General features: G+C 45.4%; 1 long non-coding RNA gene across 1 annotated transcript; it reads right to left on the reverse strand.

Moving 5' to 3' along the window:
- Positions 1–958: 958 nt before the first annotated feature.
- Positions 959–10,641, reverse strand: LOC103276741. Its single transcript, XR_002481328.1, has 3 exons — positions 10,509–10,641; positions 4,227–4,365; positions 959–990 (listed from the first exon to the last, which is right to left on the reverse strand). It is a non-coding gene; the product is annotated as an uncharacterized LOC103276741 (long non-coding RNA).
- Positions 10,642–10,727: the final 86 nt, after the last annotated feature.

A 10,727-nucleotide genomic window follows, 5' to 3' on the forward strand; every position in this document is an offset into this window, starting at 1 on the left:
TAAGCAATCCTCCCTTCTCAGCCTCTCAAAATGCTGAGATGACAGACATGAGCCACCATGCCTAGCCCAGAATATTATTTTTGAGTCATCTGTCTCTCGCAGTTGGGTCTTCAGACTGGATCTTTAGATCATACTTGTGAGTTTTTCTGAAATTTTAAAACGTTATCTTAAGAGTTTTGAGGGCATGTCAGAAGTCCAGATGACCTTCCTTAGTAACTTTGAACTCTCAGATGAGAGTTCACTTTACTTCTACTCCTCCTCAATTAGTTCTTCTACTTGGTCAGCATCATGGTTAAATTGCAATCCCCTAAAAAGATACATCAAAGCCCTAGCCCCAGTGCCTTCCAATGTGAGCTTATTTGGAAATAGGGTCTTCACAGGGGTAATCAAGTTGAACTGAGCTCCTAAGGACCAGTACAGGGCTCTAAGGATATGGAGACAGAACACCTGGCTCAGAGTCTGAAGGACGGGTGGGAAGAATGGCAGCGAAGGCCTTGTAGAGAGGCTTTTATTTCAACTGAGACCAAACACAATGAAGAGAGTTTAGCAGAGGCATGCCTGGGGGAGCTCTGAAGGAGTTGTAGCTTTTCCCATAATTTCTATTATTCCCCCCATCCCATCCCCAGCAACCTAATGGTAGAAACTCACATTAATTCAATATTCACCATGTACCAAGCACAGTTCTAAGCACATAACAGTCATTATCTCACTTCATCATCACAAGAATCCTGGCATTACTATCCAAAGCCCATATATGAGGGGAGCCCACCAAAAAGTTGGAATTTATTTATTAAAAAACTGTGTACTTATTCTTATATGTTTAAACGTCAGTCACCTTCAAAGGACTTTCTCATTTGATGCAATGCAACTGTCGAGGCACTTTTTCCATTGCTCAAAATAGTTTCTGAACTTGTCAATTTCGAAGGCTTTTAATGCTTCTGCCATTTTTTGTTTCACCTCTTCCATCTTCCATTTGAGGACCTTTTTCATCTGGGAAAGGAAAAAAAAAAAAGTCACACCGGGCAAGACAGGGTATTCACGACATTTTTGGTGAAAAACTGCTGAATACTCAACATGGTGTGGGTAGGTGCATTTTCTTTTTCTTTTTCTTTTCTTTTTTTTTTTTTTAAATTGGAGTCTCACTCTGTCACCCAGGCTGGAGTACAGTGGCACGCTGCTCATGATCACCACAGCCTTGATCTGCTGGGCTCAGGCAATCCTTCTGCTTTAGCCTCCCAAGTAGCTGGAACTACAGGCACGTGCCACCACGTCCAGCTAATTTCTTTAGCTTATTGTAGAGATGAGGTCTCGCCAAGTTGCCCAGGCTGGTCTCGAACTCGTGGGCTCTGGTCATCCTCTCATCTCAGCCTCCCAAATTGCTGGGATTATAGGCATGAGTCACCATGCCTGGCCCAGGTGCATTTCATGGTGGAAGAACCAGTCACCTGTTTGTCACAACTAAGGAAGTTTCTTCCACAGTGCATCCTCTTACAACAACACTAGCTGGTACACTCACACTGATGGGTTCCTAGAACACTTACCTAGCAGGGAGTCATGCTCTCACCCTACCTCTCCCACAAAGGTGAGGTGTGTGCCAACTCTGCTGGGCAGTTTTAAGACAGATTCACTAGCACGACTACCCACCTGCTTCAAGCAGATGGTTACCACTAAGCCTCTCCTTTAGAGAAATTCTAGAATGCTCTTGAAAATGAGCCAAACAAAGAAAGGAAGTATGGGGGTTGGGAGGAGAGAGAATCTTCAGATCCCAAAGCCAGAGACAGCATGAAGGTTTTTGATAAGAGCAAGTAGCTAGAACATGGCAGGTGTCCAGGGTTCCCCAGCCCCAATCCTGTCCAACTAGGAAAGTGTTTCTCAGAAGAAAGGAAACCTCTTTCTGGAATGAGACACTACTAATATCGGTCACACTTAAGAACACGGCCTTTGTCCAGGGAAGCATCCAAGGTGTGTGTCTGAGCGCAGCCTGGGTGGATGAGCCTCAAGTGGTCCTCAGCTCCTGGGTCCCTCATTCGGCCTCTGACTCTCCCCTCACTGGCTCTCTCTTCATCTCTCCATTTTCTCTTCGGCTCTACCCAACCCGCCTCTCAAGCCACAAAAATTACCTGTTATTGTTCCTGGCCCGCAGTCGTTCTGACATTAACTGGCAAACTCTTCAACCTGGTCTGGTTGAAATTTCAAAGTTGGCCCCCCCATGACGCAGGCCCACACCCTCCCCACCCTACCTACACCAGCTGTTCAGGATGGCCCTCAAGGAGCCTCTGAGGAAACTCGTCCCTGGCAGGAATTAAATAACAAAAAAACCCTGGAAAACTAGGTTTGACACTGACAACTGAGGAACTTAAGACATTAGGCATAAGACCAAACACAGAAGATGCTACCCCGGTCCCAGCATTTGAACTGGCCTTGAGCGCGCTGTGTGTTTTTAGACAGCTTTGGACAAATGCTCTCTTGAGCAGCCAGGTTATACCTTCATATTTAAGGGACCATTCAACAACACAACATGGCAGTTAATATTTAAAATAAATGGGAGAGGAAAGGCAATAATTTCCTCTAAATGAAAGACTAGATGTGAATCTGAGAAACACAATCTGGCACTGATTGAAAGTAAATTGGCAGCTGATTAGACGACGGTAAATACAGGGAGAGAAGCCTCAACAGGCAGCTGGATCTGTAAGGAAGAGGGCAATTAGACAGGGAACAGGAGCGGGTGAGTACAGACAGGGATCTGCAGAGGGCAATCAGGGCAGCTCTGCACAGCCAAGATTACAAAGGCAGGAAGAGATCTGTAGGAAGCGTTCTATAGATGACGCCTGCATGACAGGGAAGCTTGCCCACTCCCAGCCTCCCTGCCTCATCTCCTCAGTGAGCCTGAAGGGGTTAAACTGCCAGCCCCATATCCGGCAGCAGTTAAGAGGGGTGCTTGTTATTGCAGCACAGGAAGTATCAACGATTTCAGTTCAGAAGAGAAAACCTTTTTTAGGCTGTACCCAATCTGGAAGCTTCTCCTTCCTATCAAAAGCCAGGGACTTGAAAACTGCTTTCATCCCTGCAGCCCACAGGGACAAAATCCATGTAGGTCTTTGTAAATGATGCCACCCCTAAATAGCAGCTGAGGCTGGCTGCTGATACAAGCCCCCAGGATTACCAAGAACTGAGAATTCTCTGAAATAGTAGATGGAGTTTGGGACAAAAAAGTGGTATAATTAGAAAACCCAGGATTGTTCTGTGCTTACAAAAAGATATCCCCTTTTCCTCTGGCAGTTACAACAGAGTTTGGCCAGCCTGGGAGGAGGTGATGAGTTGGGACAGAACTGGGGAAGGGGGAGGAGGACTGTGATTTTTACATTGGTGATGGGAGTGAATTTGCAAAGAACAGACAGTGAATGCCTCAGTGCCATGGATGTTATTGATTCTGTAGCCGAGAACCCTACAAGCTGCTGTGATACCCAAACAAGGCAATTGTGTGCTCTCAAGGTCCAAGGAGAAAACAGAGCACATGCCCTCCAGCTGCTAGGTTAACTCAGCAACATTCCATCTTCTGCATCTTTGGGCTCCAGTCCTCAGGCTATAGATACATCTCTCACCAAGAATGATCTGGGGGGGGGGCGGCGTGCATAGGCAGCAACAGACCCAATGACCACATCAGCTACAGTTTGCATCTAAAAGAAACTATTCCAATGTAACATGACAGGGAAGGTATGAGAGGATGGGTAAGCAATATGGAGTAAAAATAATGGAGGGGGGTGGATTGGGGAAGAGGTCTTCTCTGAGTGGGATAAAGTCATCTCCTTAGCCACATCTGAAAGTGTTTCACTAATTCCCTAAAATGGAGGCACCAAGAAGCTATACCATACAGTGCTCCTTGAAGCTTGATATGTAGGACACATATTTAACTGTTAACTGATAACCATTAATTTGATACGGTTCACAATCCACATATGGGGTCAGTCAATTCTCAACAAATCTTTAATTGCCTCTATAAGATTCAGAGTTAAAGAAACCCTTAAAGGATGCACAAAACTGTCATCAGCAGTTAAAATTCAGTCTGAGGGTGGTAAGTAGTTCCTCTTTTTTTGTTGTTTTGAAAGTCTATAGTTAAGCTTATAGATTTCTTTTTTTATTTTGACAGCTTTAGGGGTACAGATTATTTTTGGTTACATGATTACATTGTATAGCGGTGAAGTAGTCTGAGTTTTAAGTATACTCACGCCTCCCACCTGTGCACGTTGTACCCGATGGGTGATTTTTCGTCCAGGTAAGTAGTCCTTCTTATCAAATGTTTCCTTAATTATGCTTGCAGCCATCAGGATATGATACCCATCACAAAAGCCAATATAAATCAGATCTCTAAAGGGACACAAATAACTGAGACTGGTCAAGGAAGAATTTGAAGATTTTTAAAACTAGTTTGAAGTCAACTTTTGGGTGAGAACAGAAGAGGAACTGAGTTTACTTCATCTGGTTTTAACTGAAATAAAGGTTAACATGCCAAGTATCTCCATCACTGACTCAAGATAAGATGACTGCCAGGCGCAGTGGCTTCGGTTTGTAATCCCAGCATTTTGGGAAGTGAGGCAAGAGGATTCCCTGAGCCCAGGATCTGGAGACCAGCCTGGGCAACATAACAAGACCTCATCTCTACAATAAAAAAAAAAAAGTAGCCAGGAATGGTGGTGTGTGCCTGTAGTTCCAGCTACTTGGAAAGCTGAGGCGGAAGGATCGCCTGAGCCCAGCAGGTGGAGGCTGCGGTGAGCCATGATTGAATCACTACACTCCAGTCTTGGTGATAGAGTGAGACTCCAATTTCAGGGGGGAAAAAAAAAGACCATAGCTGGGAGAACCAAAGTGTGTGACTAGAGGGAAGTAGCAGCACTGAAGAAAAAGATGCAAAAACAGGGGGATCTGGTATTGAGAGTAGATCCCTGATGGATAAGAAATATGGAGACTGACAGGAATGAAGGGAAGTTTCAAGGCTTTCAACAAAACCATCCTTGCCGGGCGCAGTGGTTCAAGCCTGTGATCCCAGCACTTTGGAAAAATGAGGCTAGAGGGTTGATTGAGCTCAGGGGTTCAAGACCAGCCTGGGCAACTTGGTGAGAGCCCCATCTCTACAATAAATCAAAAAATTAGCCGGGTGTGGTAGCGTGCACCTATAGTTCCAGCTACTTGGAATACTGAGGCAGAAGAATAGCTTGAGCCCAGCAGGTTGAGGAAGGGGTGGCTGTGAGCGTGCCACTGCACTCCAGCCTGAGTAACAGAGAAAGACACCAACTCAAAAAAATAAAATAAGATAAACCATCCTTGATTGCAGCATCACTGCTCACCCCTAACAAAAATAATTCCTGATGGTGCTGGCAAGAGGCTGTGCTCAATGGTCCCCCAGATTCCTTAAAGCTTCCTTCTCTGGTAAAGTAGAGATGAGGATAAATTTTACTGAAGTAAATTCTGGGTTCTCACAGATTCAAGAAGTACAACTCACTTCTCTTAAGACATCTCTGTTTTGTTTTCCTGAGGACAGCACATGAACCTCAAGAAGCTGCAGTGTCTCCTGAAAAAGCTGACTAAAGTATGGAATCTGGCTGGGTGTGGCGACTCATGCCTATAATCCCAGCACTTGGGAGGCCAAGATGAGAAGATTGCCTGAGACCACAGGTTCGAGACCAGCCTGGACAACTCGGCAAGGTCTCGTCTCTACAATAAATTAAAAAATTAGCCGGACAGGGTGGTGCATGCCTGTAGTCCCAGTTACTTGGAAGGCTGAGGCACAAGGATCACCTGAGCCCAGCAAGTCAAGGCTACAGTGGCCATGAGCATGCCACTGCACTCCAGCTTGGGCGACAGAGTAAGACTCTGACTCAAAAAAATAATAATAATTAATTAAAAAATCAAAATAAAATAAAGTGTGGAGTCAGCTCAGATTGAAAGATTCTAGAAGGAACAAAGTTTATTAGTAAATTTTGCAGCAACTGCAGGTGCTCAAGTCTTTCTTGTAACCAGAAAATAGGTTGTGTTGACTGGAAGTAAAAGTATATCCCAGCCGGGCTGGGTGGCTCAGTGGCTCAGCCTGTAATCCCACGCTTTGGGAGGCTGATGTGAGTGGATTGCCTGAGCCCACGGGTTCGAGACCCACCTGGCCAACTTGGCGAGACCTCATCTCTACAATAAATCAAAAAGTTAGCCGGGCATGGTAGCGCATGCCTGTAGTTCCAGCTACTTGGAAGGCTGAGTGGAAGGATCACCGGAGCCCAGCAGGTCGAGACTGCAGTGGCCGGGAGCACACCACTGCACTCCAGTCTGGGCGACAGAGTGAGACTCCAACTCAAAAAAAAAAAAAAGTGTATCCCAAGTTTAAATAAAAAAATATTTAACTTAGAACGGCTTTGGTTATACCATGCTCCTCAAAAATTCCACCGAATGATAATAATAATAATAATGTATTCTTAAATTTGATCCATATTAATGCAATTCCATTGAAATCTCTATGAGTTGGGTTTTTTTTTGTAGACATAGACACACTTATTCTAAAATTTATATGGAAAGGGAAAGACCCTAGAACTTCTAAAACAATTTTTTAAAAACAAGAATAAAGTGAAGGGAATCCTTCTTCCCAATGTTAAGACCCAATCTATAACTGCAGTATCAACACAGTGTGGTACTGGTGAAGGGAATGGATAATTAGAGCAGTGGAACAGAATAGTTCACCCAGATAGAGCCATTCAAATAAGTCCAATTAATTTTAGACAAAGAAGTAAAAGAAATCTGGTGGAGGAGAAATTGCTTTTTCAGTCATTGGTGCTGGGGCAATTGGACCTAAACCTCACATCTGCAGCCAAAATTAACTCAAAATGGATCACATTTCAAACCTACACATAAAATTGTGAAACTTCCAGAGAAGAGCATAAGAGAAATATTTGAAACATAGGACTAGACATAGTTCTTGGAATTGACACCAAATACGTGATTCATAAGAGGAAAAATTTATAAACTGAATCTCATCAAAATAAAAAACTTGCATTTTGTGAAAGACCCTGGAAAAAGGATGAAAAGACACATTACAGACTGGAAGAAAATACTTACAAATCACATGTCCAAGAAAGACCTTGAGCCTAGAATACACAAAGAACTTTTAAAACTCAGTATTTTTTTTAAAAAATGCTGGGCGCGACGGCTCAGCCTGTAATCCCAGCACTTTGGGAGGCCAAGGCGAGAGGATTGATTGTCTGACCCTGGGGGTTCAAGACCAGCCTGGACAACTTAGTGAAACCTCGCCTCTACAATAAATCACAAAAACCAGCTGGGAGTGGTGGTGTGCGTCTGTAGTTCCAGCTACTTGGAAGGCTGAAGCAGAAGGATCACCTAAGCCCAGCAGGTCAAGGCAGCCGTGGCCATGAGCGTGCCACTGCACTCCAGTCTGGGTGACAAGAGTGAGACTCCAACTCAAAAAAAAAGTCTGCTATGATCTGTATGTTTGTGTCCCACCAAAATGTGTGTGTCGAAATTCTAACCCTCAAGGAGATGGTATTAAAAGAGGGCTTTTGGGAAGTGATTAAGTCATGAGGGTAGAGCCCTCATAAAGGGAATTCGTGCCTTTAAAAAAGAGTTTATCTGCCCCTTTCTTCATGTGAGGACACAGCACAAAGGTACTGTTCTATAAAACAGGAAGTCGGCTCTCAACAGACACCAGATCTGACCTTGAACTTGCAGCCTCCAGAACTGTGAGAATTAAATTTGTGGCTTATAAGCCACATAAGTTATTTTGTTAAAGAAGCCTAAGCAACCAAGACAAAAACACAAGGTATCCCTTAGCATCATTTTCGACGATGGCTCTGTAGACCATTTGACTTAGGATCTTAGGGGTAGGAAGAAGCAGAGGAGGGCTTAGTGAAATGCAATTCCTGTGTACTGTTCCAGAAATTCTGATTCAATAGATTTAGGTGGGACCTGAGAAATCTGCCTTTAAAACAAGTTTCTCAGAAATTTTTTTTTTCTTATTCAAGTTTGAAAATTACTCACTGCTTAAGCTACCAAACTATAAAGGAAGAGCAGCCTTAGAAAGAAAACCAAAACTGGGCCACTTGTGCCCTGAAGAGGAAAACAAAGAACAGAGAACATTTAAAGACCCAGGAGCAATCTAGAAGTGTCTTGAGCAATAGTTACTAAGAGGTGACCACTCTCTAGATTAGGATGTGAAAGTAATGAAGTTTCCTCCCACATACACGCTCAAGAATACAAATCTGAGGAGAACTTGCTCTGTATGGAGAAGTTAAAAAAAAAGGAAAAAAAACACAGTTCTCATAGTCATGTGTTCACGAGGGACTGTTAGAGGTCTAGAGAGACCAGATTCTCTGATTGTAGAGTATGTACTTTGGCCCCTTGGAGGACACTCATTTCCCAGCTGAATCAGTGTCTTTGGAGCCCATGTGAGTTGGGTTTGTGGGGAACCCACAGACAAGGACCCCCGATATTGCTGACAGGTGAAGGGTCCACTGCAGAGTTCTCTAATATTACTTTCCTTTGATTTATTCCTCTTTTCTTCTTTTTTTTTTAATAATAAGAGATGATAATGAGCATTTGTATACCTAACCCTGAATTGTACCCCACATCTTTAAAATAAAATTTAAAAAAAAAATAAGAGATGAAGTCATGCTATGTTGCCCAGGCTGGTCTTGAACTCCTGGCCTCAAGCAGTCCTCCTGCCTCAGTCTCCCAAAGCTCTGGGATTATAGACATGAGCCACCCTGCCCCCCCACCTTACTTTTTATCATCACTTTTCCTACCCACTCACAATTCAATATTCACATGGGTCTAGAGATGAAGCTGCGGCTCCTTCTCACCAAGCCACTAAATCGTTTGCATTTCTGCCTTCTCCGTTCTGCTTCCAATCCCTCACAGGCAGAAAAAGGAGAGCCTGAAGACCAGTGGGCAACAGGACTAAGCACAGAGACAGCTCGAAGCCAGGTTTATTGAAGCAGCTGGTAAGTAAAAGGGCTGTGACTAGGAATATAGACAGGGTCCAGCCTGACACAGAGAACAAAAAACTGCCAGCCAGGGGAGGGTCAGATAGGTAACTGCCAAGCCTTCAAAATATGAAGTGACCTTTAGTAAGCCCAAGGCCAGCCCAGAAGAGATGCTAGCCAAGATGGGATCACGCTCAGCTCTTCCTCAGGCCTGGTGTCCAGGCACCTGGGCTTCTGAGATTCCCTTTCCTGTCCAAGCAACTGATGAATGGCTCCCCAGTCTCCATCCTTCCCTCCCCCGGTAGGTCCCTGAGTTTTTTTTTATCCCTGGCTCATTTGTGTCTGTTGTGTGTCCTCTTAGTCAAAATCGATGGGGGCTAATTAGTGGTGAAAGCAGAGACTCCAGCTCATTTCCGTTCACCTCACTATTTGTTTCTCTTTTGGGCAGAAGCCAAGCAACAAATATTAACATTCCTCCTGCAGAGCAGACACACAGAGACACATGGGAGCATCTCACATGAGCAACCACTCTCACAAGCACACACATACACACACATATAAGCACATGCACACACAGGCATCCTCACATGCACACACATACACGTGTGCATACATTCACATATGCACACACATTCTCACATGCACATGCACATGCACACACCTACACACAGGCAACTGCACTGTGCACATATGTACCAACACATGCATGCATTCACAAATGCACATATACATACATTCACACATGCGCACACATGTATCCACACATGCACACACATCCTCACATGCACGCGTACATGCACAGATGCGTACACACCGGCATCCACACATGCACATTCACATGCATTCACACATGCACACACATATCCTCACATGCATATGTACACGAACACACATGTACACAAGGCATCTGCACATGCACGTGTATCCACACATACACGTGAACACACATGTGCATATGTTCACACATGCACACACATCCTCTCACACATGCACACACACATGCACACACGTACACAAGGCATCACACATGCACACACGTATCCACACATGCATGTGCACACATATACACATATGCGTGCATTCACACATGCACTCACACGCATCCCCACATGTGCGCACACATGCACACACACGTGCACACAGGCACTCTCACATGCAAATGCGAGTGCACACACGTATCCACATACGCACACGCACACACATGCACATGTGCGTACATTCACACGTACACCCATGCACATGCGTGTACACATGGGCATCCTCACATGCTCATACGCATACATTCACACATGCACGCACATACACCTCACATGCACATACACACGAACATGAACACATACGTACACATGCGCGTGCACACACGTATCCACACATGCACGCGCACACACATGCTCATATAGTCACACACGTACACGCCGGCATGCTCACGTGCACACTCGCATACACACGCACCCACAGCCCCGCTCCACCGCGACTCGGCTGTGCAAGGTCTCTGTGGCCGGCCGTCTTGGGGAATGCAGGGTAACGCCTCACCTCTTTTCCTTTCAGACCTGAAACTGGAAGGAAACGGAACAGCCGTGCAACGGAAAGGCCCCGGGCAAGCCGGGAGAAGCGGGGCGTTGCCGCAACTTCAGAGCCCTCGGGCCCGCACCGGCCGGGGGCCGCCGCCGGGGCCGCGCAGGCAGCTGTTTCCTCCGCCCGCCCCGCCGCTCCCCGGCCGCCCGGCACCCCGCCTGCACGCGGGCATCCCTC

Source organism: Carlito syrichta, unplaced genomic scaffold (genome assembly GCF_000164805.1).
Source record: "Carlito syrichta isolate Samal-C Ts95f unplaced genomic scaffold, Tarsius_syrichta-2.0.1 Scaffold316362, whole genome shotgun sequence".
Lineage (NCBI taxonomy): Eukaryota > Metazoa > Chordata > Mammalia > Primates > Tarsiidae > Carlito > Carlito syrichta.